The 25648-nt window shown below is 45.2% G+C and overlaps 1 protein-coding gene across 3 annotated transcripts in view; it reads left to right on the top strand.

Annotated features, from left to right (window-relative positions):
* Positions 1-25648, top strand: part of LOC141164439 (protocadherin gamma-C5-like) — a 192280-nt gene that overhangs the window by 19893 nt on the left and 146739 nt on the right. Inside the window, exon 2 of one of the 3 annotated variants that reach the window (XR_012250906.1) lies at positions 3227-3376. The exons of the other annotated variants lie outside the window; for them this stretch is intronic. The gene's annotated coding sequence lies outside the window, so the exon portion shown is untranslated. Of the gene's footprint in view, positions 1-3226; positions 3377-25648 lie in introns of those variants that run through there. 3 annotated transcript variants of the gene reach the window in all.

Genomic DNA, 25648 nt, shown 5'->3' with positions numbered 1-25648 from the left:
CCGGTTTGTCAGACGCTGATCTAATGCTCTGCAGTGCAGATTCACTGCAGAGTATTAGATCAGTGACCAGAGCAGGAAAGTTGATGTCCCATAGTGGGAAAATGTAATAAAGTAAAAAAAATGGTTAATAAAAATTATAAAGATATTTAAAAAAAATCACAAAATAAAGAACAAAAAAAAAGAGCCTGCCTAATTTACGGGTGCATGTCTCCAGAAGCACAAGCTGGGCACAACGTACTGGTCACTACAACGTACTGGTCACTTCAATGTTTTTGTCACTACAGCAGCAGTTTGCAATCTTCACTTACCAACATCCACTGCTGCTTGTTTCTGGAAAACACCCATGGAGTCAAAATCGCCACTATAGCTGTATATAAATTCACAAAGGGGTATAATTTCCAAAATGGGGTCACTTGAGGGGAATTCTGCTCTTCTAGCACTTAGGGTCTCTTTACATGGAATTCGCAAACTATTCTAGAAAAATCTGCATTCCTGGAGGCAAAAAGCGCTCCGTCCCTCTCGAGTCTCACCGTATGGCTAAGCAGTACTGCACAGCCACATATGGGGTATTTCTTAATTCAGCAGAAATTGTGGGACAAATTTTGGTGCCATTTTTACCCATTTCCCTGTGAGAAAATGTAAAATCTGGGGCTAAAACAAAATTATTATTAAAATGTAATTATTTTTTCTTCACTGCCCAATGGTATGAAATGCTGTGACACACCTGTAGTCTCAATATGATCCCCTACATGAATTCATTGAGAGGTGTAGTTTGTAAAATGGGGTCACTTATGAGGGGTTCGGCTGATCTGGCACCTCAGGGGTTCTACCAATGTGACATGGCACCCTCAAACCAGTCCAGAAAGATCTGAACCCCAATATGGCGCTTCTTCCCTTTTGAACTTTGCACTGTGCATCAAAAGTAGTTTTCGACCACATATGGGGTATCTGCGTACTCAAGAGAAATTGCACAACAAATTTTGGAGTCCATTTTCTCCTGTTACTCTTGTGAAAATGCAAAACTTGGGGATAAAAAATATTCTTGCTGGAAAAATGTGATTTTTTTTATTTTCACGGCTCAACGTTATAAACTTCTCTGAAGCACCTGGGGTTTCAAGGTGCTCACCACACATCTAGATAGGAAACCCCGATGTAAGTGCTCAGCGTAGAGCACAGGATAAATGTAAACAGAGCCTCGAAAGTGATTTAAAATGTTACGTACCCTAAAATGATACCAATAAAAGCTTCAACTCAATCCACAAAATCAAGCCCCCACTCAGGTCATCTGTTAACGGAAATATAGGAGGTCACTAATGGTAGCACAAAGGCTCTGGGTGTCTGGCTACCGCCTCCCAAATGAAATCCAGGAAAATCTTCAATACCAAATCCATATGCCCCCCCCCCTCCCCAAAGTGTGGCTAAACTTAGCGTCCACATGTTTAGCATTACTGTAATGAGAAGGGACCACATAACAATTTATGGCGTGCAAGTCTCCAGAAGTACAAGCTGCGTACAATGCATTGGGCACTACATTGCCCAACGTATTTGCAATTTTCAATCTGCAACATCCATTGTGTGTTTGTTTCTGATAAATATCTATGAAGTGAAAATCTGCACTCATAGATGAATTCCCAGAGCGGTGTAATTTCCAAAATGAAGTCACTTGAAGGAGGGGTTCTGCTGTTCTAGCACTTAGGGGCTCTGCAAATTGAGTCTACAAACCATTCTAGTAAAATCTGAGCAACAAAAGTCAAATAGTGCTCCACCCTCCCGAGTCTCACCGTGTGGCCAAACTGTACTGTACAGCCACGTATTGGGTATTGCCAGATTCAGCAGAAATTGTGCTACAAATTTTGCGGGCCAGTTTTACATATTTATTCTTTTGAAAATGTAAAATCTGGGGCTTTAACAACATTTTAGTAGTAGAAATGTAACCAATTTTTTCTTTATAGCCCAATAGTATAACATTTTGTGGAGCACCTGTGGTGTCAATATGTTTAGTCCTCCCCTAGATTAATTCACTGAGGAGTGTGGTTTGTAAAATAGGGTCAGATGGTGGGTGGGGTGGGGGAATTCTGCTGTTCTGGCATCTCAAGGGCTCTGTCAATGTGACATGGCACCCGAAACTTATTGAAGCAAAATCTGCATTTCAATATGGCTCTCCTTCCTTTCTGAACCTTGCACCATGCCAGCAAAGTAGTTTCTATCCACATATGGAGTATTCAAAAACTCATGAGATATTGTATTATAAACTATGTGGTAAGTTTTCTCTATTAGCCCTTTTACAAATTAAATGATTGGGTCTAAAGCAACATTTTAGTGGAAACATGTATTTTTTTCATTTTCACAACCCATTGCTATAAAATACTGGGAGTCGTCAGTGGGTTTAAAATGCTCACTGCACCAATAGATGAATTCTTCTAGTTGTAGTAGTTTCCAAAGTGAAGTCATTTGTGGGGGATTCCTGCTGTTTTGGCATCTTAAAGGCTCTCCTAATGCAACATGGCATGATGCAATCTATTCTAGCAAAAATTGTACTCCAAAACTCAAATGCCTCTCCTTCCCTTTTGAGCACTGCTGTGCACCCAAACAGTGGTTGCCAACCACATATGGGGTATCAGCTTAATTAGGAGAAATTGTATAATAAATTAGGAGTCCATGTTCTCCTGTTACTCTTGTGAAAAGGAGAAATTTTGGGCTAAAGCAACATTTTCATGGTTAAAATAATATTTAATTTTCACAGCACAATTTTCGAAAATTCTGTGAAGCATATCTGGATTCAAGGTGTTCACCACACCTGCAGATGAATTCTTTGATGAGTGAAGTTTCCAAAAAGGAGTCACCTGTGGGGGTTTCCACTGTTTTGGCACCTTGGGGGCTCAGTAAATGTGACATGGCATCCACAATCCAAATTTAGCTGCAAAAATCAAACAGCACTCCTTCCCTTCCAAGCTCTGCCATGTGTCCAAATAGTAGTATCTGATCAGATATGGGGTATCAATATTCTCAAGTGAAATTGCACAACAAATTGCGGTGTCCACTTTCTCTTTTTACCATTGTAAAAATGAAAAAATTGGGCTAAAGCAGCATTTTAGTAAAAAAATAAAATTGTTCATTTTTTTCCTCTAGTTTGCAAAATTCTTGTGAAACACCTGAACAAACTTTTTGAATGCAGATATGAATGCTGTGAGGGTTGCAGTTTTTAAAATGGGGACTTTTTTTGCAGGTTTTCCGACATATAGACCACTCAAAGTTACTTCAATAGCGAAGAGGTCCCTAAAAATACAGATTTTGAAAATTTCATATGACCCCCTGAGGAAGGCATTCCCAGCCGAAACGCGCGTAGGGTTGAGGGTGGCGTGTTTGCGCTAGGCTTCGGCTACACTCTAATTGTAAGTATGTAACCTCACATGGTAGCTGTTATGTGTTTACAGATCTCGGGAAATCTTCCTATGATAGCTGCAATTGGACCTTATGGTATTACTGACACATAGTTGTCTATTTTTCCTCCCCTCTTCTCTCCCTATTTTGGGAGTTATTGGTTGTAGATCAGGGTGGGCACACCTGCAGCTTTCCCATTTGATATAATGACTACCATATTATTATTGTATGATATCTCTTCAGTGTTCACACTATCAAGTCTGCTATAGATCTCTAACTATACTTATCTCCATTTATGTTTCCTTTGGTTGGGGTAGTCCCCTTGGCTATATACTTGTCCAGAATACACTGTGATCTCTATCCAAAGCTTTGGGACCTTTTGTTATTGACCCCACTATGTGCATTTATCCATATATATTTTTTGTATATGTATATTTATGAGATTGTTTTTATCCTTAGTAGCCGTTTGTCCTTGTACTTACATGTATCTCCCTCCTCTTGTGTTTTTATATTTGCATTTGTGATCCATTTGTTTCATTCTCTTCTCTAATAAAGTATACAAAAAATCTTTTTCATCTATTGGACGTTCTTCGAAGTTTCTCTTCCCCCCTTATTTGTTTCTCCTTCCATGTGTCCAAATAGTAGTATCTGATCAGATATGGGGTATCAATATTCTCAAGTGAAATTGCACAACAAATTGCGGTGTCCACTTTCTCTTTTTACCATTGTAAAAATGAAAAAATTGGGCTAAAGCAGCATTTTAGTAAAAAAATAAAATTGTTCATTTTTTTCCTCTAGTTTGCAAAATTCTTGTGAAACACCTGAACAAACTTTTTGAATGCAGATATGAATGCTGTGAGGGTTGCAGTTTTTAAAATGGGGACTTTTTTTTGCAGGTTTTCTGACATATAGACCACTCAAAGTTACTTCAATAGCGAAGAGGTCCCTAAAAATACAGATTTTGAAAATTTCATATGAAAAATTGATTCAAAATGTTTAACCCTTCTAATATCTTAAAAAAATGTTATTTAAAATAATCTCAAAGGACTGAACATGTGAATAGGAAGTCATTTTTACATTAGAAAATGAATAGGTCCATTCTTTTAAGCATTTTGTCAATGCTTTTGGCAGCAGTTTGCACTTTAGAAAAATGACTGGATAAGGCAAAGTGTAAACATACCCTTAGGTAGTTTCCACAGATCCTCATACAGACACACAAACCTAAGCTTACAAAATGAGTTGGAATGACTTGTCTTGAATGGGACTGACAATTTGGCATTATCTAATGCATAGTGCTGCAGATGTGGCTGCAGAAGCTAACACAATAAATTAAAAATTGGTCAAATAAGATAAAATAGTTAACATGGTTAATGTATGACTTGTGATGACATTTACAATTATAGTTTATCAACATTTTCAGATTTTGTTTTTGTCTGGTTGCATATGCGTTTGTATAACACATCTACACTGACTGGCAGCTTTCCGACAACTATGAAGATAAAATGTCTCAACATTATTAGTCATACAGTATTCCCACGCACACACTCAGTTGTACGATGTAATATACTCTTTATAAATTTATACATATAGTCTTAATGTAAAAAAGTTTTGCGTGTTAAACATATGTAGCACCCTGAGGATTCGGCTGCTACAGGGGTATTGCACCTCAACCCAGAGGTGTGATATTCCACTCCCGGGTAAGGATGGAGTGTGGAACTGAGCTCGGTAGGCTGCATGCACTACACACATCCCATTTCCGAGGAGCAGACCGACGGTACTCCCACTTAGAAATGTGCAGGTACGACCGAGTCTGTTCCTGGCTGGAGTGGGAGGGGGGTGGTACATCCCAAGTAGTGTAGGGGCAGATAGGGGGAGCAGCCTGGGTAAAGATAGGAGCTCATTGGGTGCTGGTCACCTGAGCTCACACATAGAGGGTGTATATAAGGTGGGCACCATCAAAGAACAGGGTCAGTTGCAGAGAGAAAGTCAGCGAGCAGAGGAGAAGAGAGACCCAGAGTGAGAGAGGAGAAAGAGAGACCCAGAGGGGGAAACAGAAGAGAGGACTCTAAGAACCCAAATTAAATCCCCGGGTGAAGAGTCGGCATCAGGGTACCGGAACCCAAGCTGGTGGGGGCAAAAACACACCCCAGCCAGAGACCGGAGGCCGTGGGCAGCGTCTGCCACGGCCACCCACCACATCCACCACGAAGGCATACCACGTGGAGGGTCAGGGAACCCAAGGCCAAGGGTCTCCCAACAGAAGGCCCGAGGGAGCTGGACCTGGGTGGATCAATAGTGGGGACGGCCAGAGAAAGGACAGAAGGAGAGCTCAGGGTCACGCTCCGGACTTATTTGGGGGTTGGCTGGATCCAGAACCTGGTGGACGCAGCACGGCTCGGGAGGTCACTCGAAGCTGGAGTGACCGGAACATCAGCAGTGAGTAAACATCCTAAACTGCATAACCCGACTCTGTCTCTGATTGCCGTCTACACTGCATCACCACAACCCCTATCCTCTGCACCTGATCCCTCTGAGGCTATACCCCACCCGTTGGGGGTTATACCATAAAAAGCTGCACCAACACCATCAGCCTCAGCGGACCCTGCTGCAGCGGCGGCCATAGTGACCGCAATACAACGGGTGGCGTAGTCGACATTAAGAACTTAATAACATCAGTAGGACTGCCACATACAACTGAGTTTGACACCCTGGGCACGGACCGGGTCACAGCCACTCGGAAGACTACAACTCCCATCTGATCCGGCTCCGGATATTCCCCCTAAAGAATATGGCCCAGGGGGCGCGTCAACTTTGGCGTAGTCGGCAGGATTACGTGCCCGCAACACCCGGGTACTGCGTGCCTGAAGAAAAGAACAAGTTTACCTCAAAAAGAAGTCTCCTGCCGGTTCCGGAGGGTCCCCGCCATCGGACTCCATCACAGATCGATTCCAGCCGGTTGTCCGCCATTAACAGCGTTTTCCCGCCATCTGCAGAGTTTCCCGCCACTGGGAAGCGATTCCCGCCATTTCCAAAGGTTTCCCGCCTTGGAAGAGCGGACGCCATTATGGGCGTGCCAGAGGGTGGCGAGAGGCCACCTCCCATCGTGGGCCAGGACCGAAAATGGCGCCAAAAGTGGAAACCGCCCCCACCAACAGAGACTGTGATGCTAGAGGTGTCTGTCAGCGTGAAAGAACAGCCCCTGGAGCTGACAGTCACCAAGTGGTCCCGGGACCGCCCTCGAGAGGGGAGGAGACGAAAGGAGAGAACGAAGATGGGTGCCGCCTGGAGGAGTCTAGAGCGAGCGCACCCGGAGGCAAGAAGCCTGGAGAAGAGTATCGGAGGAGCTTACCCGGAGATGGCGAGAAAGCAGAGCAGCACCGGCCCGTTGGCCAGGAGCCTGCTAGAGACAGAGGAAGGAGAGCAGAGCAGCACCGGCCCGCTGGCCAGGAGCCTGCTGGAAGAAGAGCAGAGCAGCACCGACCCGTTGGTCAGGAGCCTGCTGGAAACCACGACCCCACTAGGCCTAGTGGAGGTCCTCGCACAGCTCCCCCGAGACCGGGAGTGTGCACAGACTGCCCTGGAGGGCCTCGCACGGAGGATGGCCCGGGTACAGCGAGAGACATTGGCGGAGTGGAGCCGAGAGATGGCCCAGCAAACCAAGACCCGGAGCACGCCAGCCAAGATGAGGAGACAGACCGCCTCTGAGGATGGCGCGGGAGGACCCAAGGCCGGAGACGGCGCCGAGAAGGGAGCCGAACGCATGGAGGCAGGTAAAGGGGACGTCTATACCCCAAACCGGGAAACCGCTTACCTGCCCCAGCTCCCCGTCGCAGAGCCCGAAAGTCCCCCTGCTGTGCCCGAAAACGCCATGTCACCGACGCAGACTAGGCCCCAACCGGAAGCCGCCGCCGCGACCCCTGTGACGCCATGCGCAACGACCCCGAGCGTGGCAAAACAGGAAGCAACACCAGCCTGGTCGCAGGGCCTAGAATTCCCGGGCGTCGCATCACCAACAGCGCCCCCTACCTCCGCGGAGCCTCCGGCCTGGCCGCAAGGCCAGGTAGCCCAGGGTGCCGCCGTCCTAACGGTGCCCTTCACCTTCCAGGTGCCCCAGGCCTGGCCGCAAGGCCTGGGCAACCCGGGCGCCACCACCACCGCGCCCGCGCCCGTAAAACCAAGGGTGCCGCGTCTGGGAGAGGACTTGTTTGCCCAGCACACGTGGCCGGACGGGCAGCCTTTCATCTGGCCCCAGGAATATTATGGACTGGAGCACCAGAGGAGGGTTGGGGCCATGTGTGCACCCCTGATTCCGGCTCCGAAGCCCGTGATAAGGATCTCGCCCCCGCTTGAAGAGACCCAATTTGAGTGGGACCCCACCGGAGAAGATCTAATGGGGTTCACTCAAGAAACCCGGGCAGCTGCAGCGGAGCGTGCTGAGTGCTGCCGACAGCAGCTCGAGGAGTTTGCGAGGGAGCGGAGAGAGAGGCGGGTCCGGGAACAACAGGCCCAAATAAGGAGCGCCGAGCAGAAGAGCCGGACCAGGAGGGACCCCCGTGCAGCGCACAGTCCCCGCACCACCGGGACTGTAATCAAGTTCAACATGCAGCACGGGTGGGGCTTCATCCGAGACCACAACACCCCCGGCGACGTCTTTGTCACGCGCAGAGACGTGGAGTCCCATCTGCCGGAGGGGCACAGAGGTCGTGACCTTTACATCGGGGACGAGGTCACCTTTACCCGGCACAAGTGTGCCAAAGGACCTTACGCCCTCCATGTGCATCGCCTGACAGAGGAGGAGCTGCGATGTGAGGAGGAAGAGCAAGAGGACCCGGACGGGTCTGAAGCTAAGATCACCAAAGAAAGAGCAGGAGGAAGACGTCGTTAAGTACAGCGGAGCAGGTGCTGTAAATAGTTACCCGACCGGGGTACAAAGAAACTGTTACTGCAAATATAGTCCCCGTTGGGACCAGCTGATGTGAACTGTTTACCCGTATTTCCCTTAATCCCACTGACCGAGGACTGAGAGCGGTCATTCCTCCCCAATACCTGGCCGAGGACTGAGAGCGGCCATATCCTTGTATATAGTTGCGCATCCTAAAGCGCCCCCTACCGGTTTTCCAGGAAAACCAGTTTTCCAGAAAGACTGTCGCACTTTACCCGGTCACGCGTTGCACAGTGACCGGAGGAGGAGCCAGAGGCGACGAGAATGTTTTATATATATATAATGTTTTTATATGTTTTATATGTTCATGCAAAAATTTGTATGTTTTTGGTGTTATGTCTTACAGCCCGAGGACGTGCTGTGATTTACCAGGGGGGATGTAGCACCCTGAGGATTCGGCTGCTACAGGGGTATTGCACCTCAACCCAGAGGTGTGATATTCCACTCCCGGGTAAGGATGGAGTGTGGAACTGAGCTCGGTAGGCTGCATGCACTACACACATCCCATTTCCGAGGAGCAGACCGACGGTACTCCCACTTAGAAATGTGCAGGTACGACCGAGTCTGTTCCTGGCTGGAGTGGGAGGGGGGTGGTACATCCCAAGTAGTGTAGGGGCAGATAGGGGGAGCAGCCTGGGTAAAGATAGGAGCTCATTGGGTGCTGGTCACCTGAGCTCACACATAGAGGGTGTATATAAGGTGGGCACCATCAAAGAACAGGGTCAGTTGCAGAGAGAAAGTCAGCGAGCAGAGGAGAAGAGAGACCCAGAGTGAGAGAGGAGAAAGAGAGACCCAGAGGGGGAAACAGAAGAGAGGACTCTAAGAACCCAAATTAAATCCCCGGGTGAAGAGTCGGCATCAGGGTACCGGAACCCAAGCTGGTGGGGGCAAAAACACACCCCAGCCAGAGACCGGAGGCCGTGGGCAGCGTCTGCCACGGCCACCCACCACATCCACCACGAAGGCATACCACGTGGAGGGTCAGGGAACCCAAGGCCAAGGGTCTCCCAACAGAAGGCCCGAGGGAGCTGGACCTGGGTGGATCAATAGTGGGGACGGCCAGAGAAAGGACAGAAGGAGAGCTCAGGGTCACGCTCCGGACTTATTTGGGGGTTGGCTGGATCCAGAACCTGGTGGACGCAGCACGGCTCGGGAGGTCACTCGAAGCTGGAGTGACCGGAACATCAGCAGTGAGTAAACATCCTAAACTGCATAACCCGACTCTGTCTCTGATTGCCGTCTACACTGCATCACCACAACCCCCATCCTCTGCACCTGATCCCTCTGAGGCTATACCCCACCCGTTGGGGGTTATACCATAAAAAGCTGCACCAACACCATCAGCCTCAGCGGACCCTGCTGCAGCGGCGGCCATAGTGACCGCAATACAACGGGTGGCGTAGTCGACATTAAGAACTTAATAACATCAGTAGGACTGCCACATACAACTGAGTTTGACACCCTGGGCACGGACCGGGTCACAGCCACTCGGAAGACTACAACTCCCATCTGATCCGGCTCCGGATATTCCCCCTAAAGAATATGGCCCAGGGGGCGCGTCACATACAGGTTGCCTTATGTACTTGTCTAACCCCCAGAATTAACGCGTTTTGAGAAGTGGAATAATACACAGACTACAATAGAAAAGATAAGATGTCAAAGGACTTCAGGGGAACAATGGTTATCCATTTTAGTGATGTGAATTTGTGGTATTAGTGATGAACAGCACTAAAATGCTCGCAAGTTCGGTACTGAAATCGAGTAGGTCGGATGCTCGGACAAGCTTGACTCAAGTACCGAGTATAATGGAAGTCAAAGGGAAACGCAAGCATTTTTCTGGAAGACCCCAACAGGAGGGCTGAGGAGGTAGGAAAATGAAATGGATGGAAACAGCGCTCAAATGGAATGGGAACAGCATGGGGAAGATGCTTGGACGCATCTCTGAATCCCAGGACTCTGCTGGGAACAATGCTGTCAAGAGTATTACTACACTTTTACAGACTGACAATAAAACATACAAAACCGAAGATAACATAGATTTTACAGGAAAAAGTGTTAGGAAACATTCTTTCCTGTATAATGACTTGTATATAAGGCAAAATTAAAAAGAGAAGAAAAAAAAACCTCTTCCTCCGCTCCTTAACTCCTTTACAACCCAAGGTGGTTTGCACGTTAATGACCAGGCCAATTTTTACAATTCTGACCACTGTCACTTTATGAGGTAATTACTCTGGAACGCTTCAACGGATCCCCCTGATTCTGAGACTGTTTTTTCATGACATATTGTACTTCATGACTGTTGTAAAATTTCTTCGATATCACTTGCGTTTATTTGTGAAAAAAATGGAAATTTGCTGAAAATTTTGAAAATTTTGCAATTTTCAAAATTTTAATTTTTATGCCCTTAAATCAGAGAGGTATGTCACACAAAATAGTTAATAAATAACATTTCCCACATGTCTACTTTACATCAGCACAATTTCGGAACCAACATTTTTTTTATTGGGGAGCTATAATGGTTAAAAGTTGACCAGCGATTTCTCATTTTTCCAACAAAATTTACAAAACCATTTTTTTAGGGACCACATCATATTTAAAGTCACTTTGAGGGGTCTTTATGACAGAAAATACCCAAAAGTGACACCATTCTAAAAACTGCACCTCTCAAGGTGCTCAAAACCACATTCAAGAACTTTATTAACCATTCAGGTGCTTCACAGCAATTTTTGGAATGTGGAAGAAAAAAATTAAAATTTAACTTTTTTCGCAAAAATGTTACTTTAGACCCAATTTTTTTTATTTTTGCAGGGGTAACAGGAAAAAATGGACCCCAAAATTGGTTGTGCAATTTCTTCTGAGTAAGCAGATACCCCATATGTGGGGGAAAACCACTGTTTGGGCACATGGCAGGGTTCAGAAGGGAAGGAGCGCCATTTGACTTTTTGAATGTAAAATTTGCTTGAATAATTAGCGGACGCCATGTTGCATTTGGGGAGCCCCTGATGTGCCTAAACAGTGGAAACCCCCCACAAGTGACACCATTTTGGAAACTAGACCCCTCAGGGAACTTATCTAGATGTGTGGTGAGCACCTTGAACCCCCAGGTGCTTCACAGAAGTTTATAACATTGAGCCGTAAAAATAAAATTTTCACATTTTTCCCACAAAAATGTTTTTCAGCCCCCACTTTTGCATTTTTATAAGGGTAATAGAAGAAATTTCACTATGCAGTTTGTTGTGCAATTTCTCCTGAGTTAGCAGATACCCCATATGTGGGGGAAAACCACTGTTTGGGAGCACGGCAGGGTTCGGAAGGGAAGGAGCCCCATTTGACTTTTTGATTGTAAAATTTGCTTGAATAATTAACGGATGTGCCCCTGATGTGCCTAAATAGTGGAAACCCCCCACAAGTGACACCATTTTGGAAACTAGACCCCTCAGGGAACTTATCTAGATGTGTGGTGAGCACCTTGAACCCCCAAGTCCTTTACAGAAGTTTATAACATGGAGTCGTGAAAATAAAAAAATCAAACTTTTTCCACAAAAATTATGTTTTAGCCCCAATTTTTTTATTTTCACAAGGGTAAGAGGAGAAAATGGACCCCAAAAACTTTTGCGCAATTTCTCCTGAGTACGCCAATACCCCATATGTGGGGAAAATACAGTGTTTGGCCGCACGGCAGAGTTCAGAAGGGAAGGAGCACTGTGTGACATTTTGAGCGCAAAATCGTCAGGAATCGAGAGCGGACGCCATGTTGCGTTTGGAGAGCCGCTGATGTGCCTAAATAGTTGAAACCCCCAGCAAGTGACCCCATTTTGGAAACTACACCCCTCAAGGATTTTATCAAGGGGTATAGTGAACATTTTGAACCCAGAGGTACGACACAGAATTTGATGACATTTGGTCATCATATTGAATAAGATGTCATTAGTCTTGAGCGCAAGTGCTCGCTACTTGAGTTTTCATCGGGTACTCAGGTATGCACCATGTATCACGGGTGCTCAAGTGAAATGCTCGAGTCCCCGCCCGCATGTTTCACGGTTATTAGACACCGCCAAATAAACATGAGGGGATCGCTCATGCATGGCAGGCAATCCCTGAAAGCATATGGGGCGGAGACTCGAGCACCCGCGATACTCAATGCATACCCGAGCACCCAATGCAAACTCAAGTAGCGAGCACTTACGTTCAACACTAGTTGCCATATCGTCATCTTTTTTTTTTTTTACTTTTGAAAAAAAAAACAACCCTAACCCCAACCCTAACATTAGCACAACCCAAACCCCAACCCTAACATTAGCACAACCCTAACCCCAATCCCAGCCCTAGCGTTTATTTTTTACGCCGTTCCTAGTGCGGTATAAGTGATTAAACGACCTTATTCTTCGGGTCGGTGCGACTACAGAGATACCAGAATGATATCGGGTTTTTATGATTGACCGCTGTCACACACTAAAAGACACATATTTTGTAAAATCTAGTTTTTGCATCGCCATATTTTGAGAGCTATAATTTTTCCATATTTTGGCCAACAGAGTCATGTGACAACTTGTTTTTTGCGGGATGAGTTGACGTTTTTATTGGTGCCATTTTCAGGCAGGTGACATTTTTTGATCGCTTTCTATTCCAGCTTTTGGGAGGCAGAATAAACAAAAACCAACAATTCAGGAATTGTTTTTTTTTACATTTTTTTATTCTACTCCGCGTGTGGTAAAATTGATAAGGTAGCTTTATTCTTTGGGTCAGTACGTTTACAGCGGTACCACATTTATATAGTCTTTCTACATTTTGACGCTTTTACACATTAAAAGCTATTTTATAGAAAAAAATATTTTTTTGCATCGCTTTATTCTGAGAGCTATAACTTTTTGATTTTTCGGATGATGGAGCTGTATGGTGGCTTGATTTTTGCGGGACAAGATGACGTTTTCAGCAGTACCATTTTTATTTATATTCATCTTTTTGATCGCGTGTTATTCCATTTTTTGTCTGGCAGTTTGATGATAAAGCATTGTTTTTTGCTTCGTTTTTTTTTTTTTTTTTTTTTACCGTGTTCACTGAAGGGGTTAACTAGTGGGACAGTTTTATAGGTCAGGTCGATACCAAATATGTGTACTTTTATTGTTTGTTTGTTTTTTCCATAATAATATTTATTAATGGGTACATTATATTTTTATTTTTGGTGGATTATTTTTTTAATTTTTTTTTAATATTTTTACAAAAAAAATTTTTTTTTTCACTTTCTGAGAGTTTTTTTACTTTTTTACTTTGTCCCACTCTGGGACTTTCACTTTTTTTATTCTGATCGCCTGCATAGCATAGGGATGGAGCACCATCCCTGTGCTATGCAGGCAGTCAGCGCTGCACAGTGAGAAGATTGTTTGGTCATGCACTGCGCATGACCAAAAAATCTTCCTGCTGTCTGGTGACCCGGATGTTGTCATGATGACATCGGGTCGTCATGGCAACACCCGGTACGCCGCGGCAGACAGCGCTGGAGGCCGGAAGAGGAGGTGAGTATTGCAGGGGTTAATGTGCTGGGAGCGGTGCGGGACCGCTCCCTGCACATAGTACCGGGTGTCAGCTGTGACAATCAGCTGACACCCGGCGGCGATCGCGCCCGCACAGCCTGTGTGCGGGCGCGCGATGACGTACTAATACGGGTCAGGCTCTTAAGTCCCAGGGCACAGACGCGTATTAGTATGTCATGGGCTTTAAAGGGGTTAATAGCCGGGCCATCTCTCACCATATTTCCTCATCGCTTATGACAACAGTACATGACATAGTAGAGAGAGAAATAAAACTACACCCGCCGGTAGTCACCAGTAAATGTAATTTTAACATTTTACTACCTTTTCTGGGCATGTGATGTGTGTGACATGGTCAAACACTTCCTGTTTAATTTATGAGAAGGGACTCTGAAATTCACAAAGCCTATGCGGACAATGCAAGAACTGCCAAAATTAGAAGGAAGAGGGACTGCGATACACTCTGTATTAGGCATAAAGGAGGGCCTCATACACATTCCGTTAAAATTGTTAGGTAGTGGGACTCCTAGACTAGTAAAGGCTATGCACTAAGTGCAAGTCCAAAAATTAGAAGAAGGGATTACAATACACCCTGAACCCTGGAAGACATGTAGAAGAGAGCCTCAGAAAACATTTTTTTCCCATTTTTAAGGAGTGGGACTCCAAGACTGGTAAAGCGAATACACTCAGTGCAGGGGTTGAAAAAATTTACCCCTGGAAGCTATACATATATGTATATGACTCGCCCCCTGGGCCGTGGGGCACTCGGATCCGGGCAATAGGGGAACGATGGGGGTAGTAGTGGCGACCCGGTCCGTGGTTCAGGGTGGTCAGACCAGTGGTAGTCCCTTTATAAGTTTTAAGTGATGTCCGACTACGCCACCCGTGGATTTGCGGTCATTAGGAACCGCCGCTGCAGGGCAGACCGCTGGGGCTGATGGTGGGTGCAGCTGAGGTGGTGTGACTCCCCACGGGAAGAGTGCAGCCCCAGGGCAGTGTAGTGAATGGTGGGAGTGATGGTGGTGAGAGTCCCAGTACCGGTAGTGCTGGAGGCGCGAAGGAGCACACAGACAACAAGTTACGGTCCAGGGCCTTTACTCACAGTTCATTTGTTCCGGGTCACTTCTGTCAGCAGTGACCGCCCGAGCCGTGCTGCGTCCACCAGGTGTGGGGCTCGGTCAACTCCCAGGCAGCTCAGAAGTATGGCCCAGGACCCCCTTCAATCCTTCCTCTGGCCTGCCTCACCAGTGACCCACTTTTGTCCAGCTGCCGCGGATCTGCGCGGGTAAACGTGGGCCCCGTTCCCCGCTGTCCTTTATGGTGCCTTCCTAGCTGGTTTGATGAGGTGCTGCACCAATAAATGGTCACAGCCTCCGGTCTTTGGCTGAGGGTTGTTTCTCCTCACCAACTTGGGATCCGGTACCCTTAATCTGCCTGACCCTTCACCCGGTATTCTCGTGGGTTCTTAGGGTCCCTTCCACCTTCTTGTTCCTGAGCCCCTCTGTTCCTCTGTCTCTTCTTCTCCTCTTTTCTGTTCCTCCTTCTTCTCCTTTCTCGTGGAGCTGGGCTGAGAAGGAACCACAGCTCCCCTTCACCTCCTCTCTCTCTCCACTCTCCTCCTCTGCCTTTCTCTAGGCTCACTCTGGAGTAGAGCTCCTACAGAGCCTCTACTCCCTGTCTTCTCCTCTCTCTGCACAGACTGACTCACTGTCCTAAGATGGTGCCCACCTTTTATACCTCCCTCTAGCCATGAGCCCAGGTGACCAGCAACCAATGGGCTCCTACCTACGCTCAGGAACCAACCCCTATCTGCTCCTACATCACTGGGTATTCCTCCCCCCTCCCCACTCCAGCCAGGGACATGGTCTGTCGTACCTGCATTTCTGTCTAATGGGAGTACCGTTGAGCTGTCCCTCGGAAATGGGGTGAGTGTGCTGTATGCAGCTAACTGAGCCCTGGTCCATACTCCATCCTTACCTGGGAGTGGAATACCACACCTCTGGCAGAGGTGCAATACCCCTGTAGCGGCCGAACCCTCGGGCGCTACATATATATATATATATATATATATATATATATATATATATATACACACACATATATATATATACATATATATACATATGTAAGAGAACTGTAGAGGTATGTCTTATACACATCCTGTAAAAACTTATGAAGGAGAGCATCATACACACCCTGGAAAAATTGTAAGGGACGCCTGATGACCCTCTAAAATTTATGAGTGAGTACCGCATGAAGACCCTCTAAAAAATTGGAGTGAGGGCTGCATGATGACCCTCTAAAAATTTGGACTGAAGGTTGCATGATGACCCTTTAAACATTTGGAGCGAGTGCCACATGATGGCAATCTAAAAATTTGGAGGAAGAGCCGCATGCCTTACGCATTTTAAATTTGGTATATAATGTATGCCTGCAAACTTTCCAGAAATAATAAGAAAAGAAAATAAGCCCTGAAAAGGACTTTTGTTTTTAGGCTGCAGTAGAAGTTTACCTATAGAAGTACTGTAAGGCAAAAAACCCTGCCTATAGGCCTCTAATCCAAAACTATCCCTCCTCCACCAGCTATCCCTACACTGAATGCAGGTAACAGCCGTTTTACTACAGAAAGGACAGCATGTAGACCTATAAATGACTTTTGTTTTAATGGTGCAGCAGAGGTATACAAGTACTGCAATAGCAATAGCAATTAAACACTGCCTATATGCCTGCTCTAATATAAGCACTCCCTCCTAAATCAACTCTCCCTGAACTTCTTCCATAGGACAGTGTGCCGAGCATCAAGTCACTGGCTCTTATATAAGACCCGAAGACGCAATGCGGCTGGCCAATCACAGTAATGCCAGTAGCCAACATGGCTATGACATTACCTGTATGGCAGGCAATCCACTCATGTTTTTTGCCATACTCAAGCACTCGCAATACTCGATAGAGTAACGAGTGCACCGAGAACCCCGATGCTCGAATATTGAGCAATGGTGAGCACGCTCGATTATCACAAGTCTTTATGATATCATGGAATGTAGGGTTGTGGCTATGTGTTCTTTCATCTACAGATTCACTTTTCTACCCCAGTCCTGTATTTACCTGTATTTAAATACTCTGGGCAACACATTGGGGTTGATTTATTAAGACTGGCGTAGCATACGCTCGCGCTACGCCAGTCTTGCTGGAGTACAAGCGTCAAATTCATTAACAGACGCACACCACTTTATGAATTTGAGTACAAAAAGCAGGCATGTTTAATTAATTGGATGGGCATGACCATTCCCAGTCCCTCCCCAGTTACACTCATTTCAGCAGAGCTGATTCAAACAAGTCTAAAAATGGCAAAAGTCCAAAAACTTCTTGCCGAACTACACGTTGTACAAAAATGTATCAATTTTTCCAAGCTTATACAACAGTTTTCTGGCATTTTGATGAATTGGCCCCAATAGCTTGTTGCCAATCCCCCCCACCTCAGTCATAGAAGCAGAAGACAGTAAATAGTATATTTAGACTTTTTTTGGGCTCTAATTAAAGGGAATCTGACAGTAGGATCAACCCTCCTAAGCTGTCTGTATGGGCATGTAGGTCATAGGAAGCTGAATAAAATGACACCTTATTATCTGTGATTCGATGTCTTATTCCAGAGATATCCACGTTTTTCTTATATGCAAATGAGCTGTTAAGATGTATGGGCCGGATACAGTTCTCACTGCCTCCAGTGATTATTTTAAACAAAAGGGGGAGTTACCAGTGTGACACATGTAATGGGTGCTCTCTTCTTTCCTGATTTTACTGCAGAGCTGTGTGTGATTATAACTGACACATCTGCAGGTTCCACTCAGTGCTTCAGCATCCATCTCACAGGCAGACAAGGTTGCAATATTATTGCAATACAGCAATTGTCACGGGTGTGTCAGAAGTGACAGTCGCTCTGCAGTTGGTTGCAGGAGGGATCTACGTTTGGCATTACAGACACCTTCTTAGAGGCTGTCTCTCTAGGACCCAGTGGCTACCTTCCTCTATCTAATTAACACCCTGGCCTGGGTGTATAAATACCTGCTGTCTGCTAGAGGGAGGTGTCGGCGATACTCACATTACCCCTTCTGAAGGCTCAGAGCAAGTGCATTACTTCTTCTCTGGAGCTATGAGGATGCGTATTCATCTCTCTGAAATCGACTAAAGCTAAGCTATCTTCCCTTGTTTGTTCCACCTTGTGAGAGCTGCAGCACATGTGTTTGTAAGAAGGCAAAGTTCAGTTCCACTGTCCTGCGTTAGTTACAGGTTTCACACTGGTAACGCCTCCTTTTATTTATAATAATCTGGAGGCCGATTCTCATGCAGATCAGTGTCCTTTCCATAGTCCCCAACAGCTCATTTACATATAGTAAAAGAAAAAATGAGGATTTCTCTGGACATCAGATCGCAGATAACAAGGTATCAATTTATTCAGCTTCTTATGACCCACATGCCCATATGGACAACATAGGAGGGTTGATCCTACTGACAGATTCCCTCTAACCACTTCACCCCTGAGCCTGTTTTCACCTCATTGTCCAGGCCAAATTTTACAATTCTTACCAGTGTCATTTTACGAGGTAATAACTCGTGAACGTTTCAACATATCCCAGTGATTCTGAGATTGTTTTTCATGACACATTATGCTTTATGTTAGTGGTAAATTTAGGTAAAAAAATGTTTTGCGTTTATTTGTAAAAATATCAGAATTTTGGGAAAAATTTCACAGTTTTCAAACTTAATTTTTATGCCCTTAAACCAGATAGTTATATAACACAAAATAGTTAATAAATAACATTTCCACATGTCTACTACTTTACATCTGCATCATTTTTTAAACATAATTTTTTTGTTAGGATGTTCGAAGGATTAAAAGTTTATCAGCAATTTCTCAGTTTTCCAACAAAGTTTACAAAAACATTCGAAGTAACTTTGAGGGGCCAATATGACAGAAAATACCCAAAAGTGACAACATTTTAAAAACGGCACCAGTCAAAGTGCTCAAAATCACATTTCAGATGTTTATTAACCCTTCAGGTGCTTCAGAGGAATTAAATCAATGTGAAAAAAAAAAAGAAAATTTTTCCTTTTCCCACAAAAATGTTGCTTTAGCCCCAAATTTTGCATTTTCAGAAGAGTAACAGGAAAAAATGGACCATACAATTTGTTGTTCAATTTCTCCTAAGTACACAGATACCCCATAAGTGGTGGAAAACTAGTGTTTGGGCACACGGCACGGCTCAAAGGGAAAAAGTGCCATATTGGAGTTAAGGTTTTATTGGAATGGCTTTGTTGAAGGGTTCCATGTCACACTGGCAGAACCCCTGAGGTGCCAGAACAGCGGAACCTCCTTTTAAAAATCAAAATTCACTGGAATAAATAGCGGACGCCATGTTGCGTTTGTTGAGCCCCTAATGATTAACAGTGGAAACCCCCCACAAGTGACTCCATTTTGGAAACTACACCCCTCAAGGAATTTATTTAGAGGTGTGGTGAGCACCTTGATCCCATAGGTGCTTCACAGAATTTGATAATGTTGAGCTGTGAAAATGAAAAAATACATTTTTCCTGCAAAAATGTTGCTTCAGCCCCAAATTTTTCATTTTCACAAGGGTAACAGAAAAAAAAACGGACCATACAAATTGTTGTGCAATTTTTCCTGAATATACCGACACCAAATATGTGGTGGAAAACTACTGTTTGGTAACACGACAGGGCTCGGAAGGAAAGGAGCGGCAATTGAATAATGTAGCGCAATTTTGGCTGGAATAGATTGCAGATGCCATGTCACATTTGAAGATCCCCTGACATGTCAAACCAGCAGGATCCCCCACAAGTGACCCTATTTTTGACACTACACCACTTGAGGAATTCATCTAGGGGTGTAGTGAGCATTTTTAACCCTCAGGCGATTCACAGAAATGTACAACATTGGCCTGAGTAAATGAAAAATTACCTTTTTTTCCAGTAAAATGTTGCTTTGGCCTCAAGTTTTTAATTTTCAAAGGGGTAAATAGGAGAAAATGAACGGTATACAATTTGTTACGCAATTTCTACTGAGTATGCAAATACCCCATATGTGGTCAAAAAACTTTTGAAGCACAATGCAAAGCTCAGAAGCGAAGAAGCGCCATGTTGCAGTTCAGTGATTGCTAGAATGGTTTGAGGGTGCCATGTCATATTGGCAAAGCCCCTAAGGTGACAAAACAGCGAAAAAGAACATAAATGATCCCATTTTACATGTGCAGTGAGCATGTTGACACCACATGTGCCTAACAGAATTTTATACCATTGTGCTGTGAAGAAAGAATAATTACATTTTTACCACTAAAATGTTATTTTAGCCCCAAATTTTTAATTTTATCTTTGGGAGGTAGAAAAATTAAATCAACAGCAGGTCAAGATTTTGTTTTATTTAAGAAGATCAAGAAGGTTACTGCGTTTGGCATTACAGACACCTTCTTAATCCTTCTGACTTTTGGACCCAGCGGCAACCTTCCTTCTGCTCTGATTGACACACCCTCATCTAGGTGTTCATAAACTGTCAGTCTGCTTCAGGGAGTCACCAGTGATATTCTCATTTTCCCTTGTGAAGGCTTGGAGCTATAGCAGTCGGCTAGCTTCCTCTCTGGTGCCCTTGGAGGACGTTTGGTGTTATCCCTCTGGTGTCTGCTCAAGCTAAGTTTTCCCCCTTTGTTTGTCTCCCTTGTTGTCTTTAGTTTATACAGGGGACTGACCAGTGCTAACCCCCCTCCCTATCTAAGGCCTAGCTCTAGGGATATACAGGGCTTAGGTTTCCTGCTCAGCGATTGGTGTGGAACCAATATAGGGACGGTAGGGTAGGCAGGGCATTATTAGATCTGCCTAGGGTTCTCCACTCCCCCTTTCCCTAGTGTCTGGGCTTCCTTCACCTCATCCCTTCATGTTGCACTTAGTCTTTCCCACACTGTGTGTGACATTATCACTGGCCGTGCATATATATATATAAAAAAAAAAAAAACTGACACGTGAGTTTTTTTGTGTGTGTTTTTTATTCGGGTGTTTTTTTTCATTGGTTCATGGATCCCAATCCTGAGCTGTCAGAGCAGCTGCACAGGCTGTCTCCGGAGGTGACTGATCTCCGCTATGAGGTTCAGCAGCAGCAACAGCGGCTGCAGGTCCCTAATGTTAGAGTCTCTGCAGGTAGGCGGGTCCAGCTTGAAGCTAAGGTTGCCCTCCCAGACAGGTTTTCAGGAGGTAGGGACAAGTTTTTTTGTGTTCAAGGAGGCTTACAAACTGTATTTTAAACTTTGTCCTTCTTCCTCCGGAGAGGAGGAGTAACTAGTGGGAATTGTGATCTCACTGCTGCAAGGAGATCCTGTATCCTGAGCTCTCTCTTTGCCGCAGGGTTCGGTTTGTCTCCTGTCTGTGGAGGGGTTTTTCGGGGCTCTAGCCCTCATTTATTATGACCCTGACCGAATCTCCTTGGCTGAGTCCAGGTTGCGTCACCTTCATCAGGGGAATTAGTCAGAGGAGATGTACAGCTCCGAATTCTGCAGATGGGCAACTGACACAAAATGGAATGATACAGCTCTTAGAAGCCAATTTTGTTAGGGCCTTACTGAAAAGTTGAAAGATGCCTTAGCAGGGTATGAAACCCCAGAGTCCTTGGAGGCTGCCAACGACATGGCTATACGTGTTGATATATGCCTTCGGGATAGGTGGGTGAGACCACCTTCTCCGGAGCCTTCTTTTCGGGGTAATACTCCTTTGCTGGGGGGAAGCGGTCTGGCAGTCAACCAGAACGGGGGGAGGTGGAAGAACCCATGCAGTTAGGGGATGCCTCTGCATCGTACATTTCCCTGGAGATCCGCAGAGAAAAGGGCATGTGGTTTTTTTGTGGAAAAAAGGGCCATTTTATTGGGGCCTGTCCTTTTACACCTAAGCAAAAGGAGACTCTATTAACCCTTGGTAGTCTGGAGTTGGATAAGCAAGGGGTAAATTTATTGTCAACTTGCAGTTCCCGGAATGTCTTGACAGCAGAGGTGCTACTATAGAGCAAAACCGAGAAAATTTCTGTGCTTGTTGACAGTGGTGTGGAGTCAGCATGGTTGATGCTGAGTTTGTGAGAACTGATGGTCTTGCTTGCTGTACTTTAGCTAAGCCCATTCCCATCTTCGCCATCGACTCAGCGCCACTTGCACAGAGAGCTCTGACTCAGATTGTACATGGTGTAAAACTGAGGGTGGGGTCAGTCCATTGTGAGATAATTCCATGCTATGTCCTGGACGGTCTTCCCACCCCAATTGTTTTGGGTCTACCCTTGTTGGTGAAACATAATCCGTTGGTGGATTGGCAATCCAGGGAGATCATTGAGTGGGGAGATTACTGCCATGACAACTGTTTAAATATTTTCCTTTCTACAGTCTCTACAGTGACCTTACCTGCATGTTTGTCTGGTTTTGAGGATTTTTTTTCTGAGAGGGGGTATCAGGATTTGCCTCCTCATCGTGCATATGACTGTCCTATTAACCGCACCCCCGGTGCTAAACTACCAAAGTCCAGACTGTATAATCTTTCTGGCCCTTAGAGACAAGCCAAGAAGGATTTCATTGCAGAAAGTCTGGAGAAGGGACATATCAGACCCTCATCTTCGCCCGTGGTGGCAGGGTTCTTCTTCATGAAGAAAAAGGATCGCAGTCTACGTTCCTGTTTAGTTTTCCAGGAAATAAATCAAATTACCATCCGGGATCCATACTGTCAGGACTGCAAATATTTTTAATTACATTTTGGCCCTTTTTGCCCTCTTTCAAGATGGTGTCTTTTGTCTCATGTGCCCCTTGTCATCCTGCTTTATAACTCCACCCCAGCCTCTAATCAGTGCTAGAGTATTCTGTCTGTGATCTGCTCCTGGTGGTTTCCTAGTTTCCTGCTCTGCCCTGCAGACTTGTTTGGATCTTCTGTTACCTGCTCTCAGAGACTCTGCTGCATTCAGCTGTTACCAGTATTCCTCCTTCTCCTGGCTGCTCCTGCTGCTACCTCTGAGCCTCAGTCTTCACCTGCATTCTGCTAACAAGTAAGCTGGTTTCTGCTCTGACTCACCTGATTTAGATAGCTGCAGAGCACGGGACTGTGCTGCACTATCAGGGACTTCCTACCCAGGCCTCCCTGGATTATCTAAATATTGTATGGACTTCCTTGCATGGACTTGATAAGGACTTCCTTGTTTTCTAGCATCCTCTAGTGTGAATTGTGCTTTACAGATTGCTTTGCTGATTACTTTTAGAGCAAGGGACTGTGCAGCATTATTTGGGACTTCCTACCCAGGCCTCCCTGGATTATATAATATATATTGTTTGGACTTGATAAAGACTTTCTTGTTTTCTAGCATCCTCTAGTGTGAACAGTGCTTTACAAACTGCTCTGCTAATTGCATTTTCCCCTGAGTGTTTATGGACTTTGTGTTTTCGTCTGCACTTGTTTGAATCACCGTGTGTTTATAATATACACTTTGACACCTATAAGTTGTGTTCTGTTGTATCTTTGTTCCAGGCAAAAAGACTCCTGTGGTATCCATTATAATTATTACACATACCCTCTTTTTCAGATTCCAGATTTGTTTAGCCAGGTTGTGGGAGCTAAGATGTTCTCCAAGTTGTATTTAAGGGGAGCCTACAATCTGGTTAGAATCAGAGAAGGGGACGAATGGAAAACAGCATTCAATACCCCTGAAGGGCATTTCGAGAGTCTGGTTATGCCTTTCGGTCTGACCAATGCACATGCGGTGTTCCAGCATTTAATTAACAATATTTTCCATCATTTGGTGGGCAGGTTTGTGGTGGTGTATCTGGATGATATTTTGGTTTACTCATCTGGTTTTGAGACACATCGGGGGCATGTTAGAAAGGTGCTTCAGGGTTAACAAACTATAAGGGATAACAAACTATATGGCAAATTAGAAAAGTTTGTTTTCGCCATCCAGGAGGTGCAGGTTTTGGAGCACCTGTTGTCATCTTCGGGTTTTCGGATGGATCCGGAGAAGATCTGAGCTGTCCTTCATTGGGACCATCCCAAGAACCTGAAGGCTCCACAACGTTTTCTGGGCTTTACTAATTTTTACCAGAAATTTATTCAAAATTATTTTGTGAAACCCCTCACTGACATGACAAGGAAGGGGTCTGAGTTTTCCAAATGGTTGGATGCGCCTCGCAAGCTGTTTCCTCCCTAAAGAGCTGTTTTGCCACGGCACCTATACTCAGTCAGATGTTTCCCAATCCTTTATTGTGGAAGTTGTTGCATCGGAGGTGGGGGTTGGAGCTGTGTTGTCTCAGTGTCCGTCTCCTGGTAAATGGCGTCCATGCGCTTTCTTTTCTAAGAAATTATCTTCGGCTGAGAGAAATTATGATGTGGGTAATAGGGAGCTTTTGGTGATTAAATTGGCGTTCAAAGCAGGGCTGTGGAGTTGGTAAGTCACACCTCCAACTCCTCAATTTCCATGACACCGACTCCGACTCCACGACTCCGACTCCCTCATTCATGGCTCATGTTAGAGTGATAAATTTACTCTAGCACAGATTCATCTTAGCTAAAAGTCTAGACCCTTAGATCAGGAATAGGACAGACATTTATAGGACATTTCATAACTTTCCCAAATTTTTATGAAAAAATATTCCCCACAAACTGCCTTGAACTACTGTACCCAATTTATTATATATTTTAGGAGCTGGAGTCGGTCCATTTTATACCGACTCCACCAAAATGGACACCGACTCTGACTCCACAGCCCTGGTTCAAAGAATGGTGACATTGGTTGGAGGGGCTGTCCATCCTATTACTGTTATCACTGACCATAAGAACCTGTCATATCTTCAATCGGCTAAATGTCTCAACCCTAGGCAAGCTCGATGGTCCCTTTCTTTTACTAGGTTCAATTTTGTTGTCACTTTCCTTCCAGGGGTCAAAAATGTCAAGGCTGATGCTTTGTCCCGGAGCTTCCCTGGTGGTGGTGACCATGAGAACCCTGCCCTGATTTTACAGAAACGGGTAGTCATTTCGGCATTGTATCCTGAATAGAAGGGTGAGGGGGGGACGCCCCTGCCTCCTGTCCTTCAGGAAAGTTATTTGAACCATCTAATCTGCACCGCAAGTTAATTAAGGAACATCACAAGTCTGTGCTTGCTGGTCATCCAAGTGGTAAGGCAACTGCGGCCCTCCTTTCTCATAGTTTTTGGTGGTCAAGGGTTGCATTGGGATGTGGTTGAACATGTATCTGCTTGTAGTATTTGCCCGCGTTCTAAAGTATCGCATACCCGTCCGTCTGGTACTCTTCTTTCGCTACCTATTCCTAGCAGGCCATGGACACACTTGTCCATGGATTTTATTACTGACCTACCGGTATCTGCAGGCCAAACTGTGGTTTTGGTGGTTGTAGATAGGTTCAGTAAAATGATTCACTTCTTCGCATTACTGGCACTTCCAAATGCCAAGACTCTTGCTCAGGTGTTTATAAATGAGATCGTAAAGCTTCATGGGGTTCCCTCCGATGTGGTGTCAGATCGGCGGACCCAGTTTGTTTCCAAGCTCTGGAAAGCATTCTATTCTCAATTGGGGGTTCATCTGTCCTTTTCCTCTGCCTTCCATCCTCAGTCGAATGGACAGACTGAGCGCGTTAATCAGAATTTGGAGATTTACCTGAGGTGTTTTGTCTCAGAAAATCAGGAGGATTGGGCATGCTACTTACCGCTGGCAGTATTTGCTGTTAAAGGGGTTTTCTCACGAACAAAAGTTAATTTTAAAA

Source organism: Phyllobates terribilis, unplaced genomic scaffold (genome assembly GCF_046119375.1).
Source record: "Phyllobates terribilis strain yellow unplaced genomic scaffold, ASM4611937v1 Scaffold_10__3_contigs__length_209671492, whole genome shotgun sequence".
Classification (NCBI taxonomy): Eukaryota; Metazoa; Chordata; class Amphibia; order Anura; family Dendrobatidae; genus Phyllobates; species Phyllobates terribilis.
This window is presented reverse-complemented; position numbering and strand designations above follow the sequence as displayed.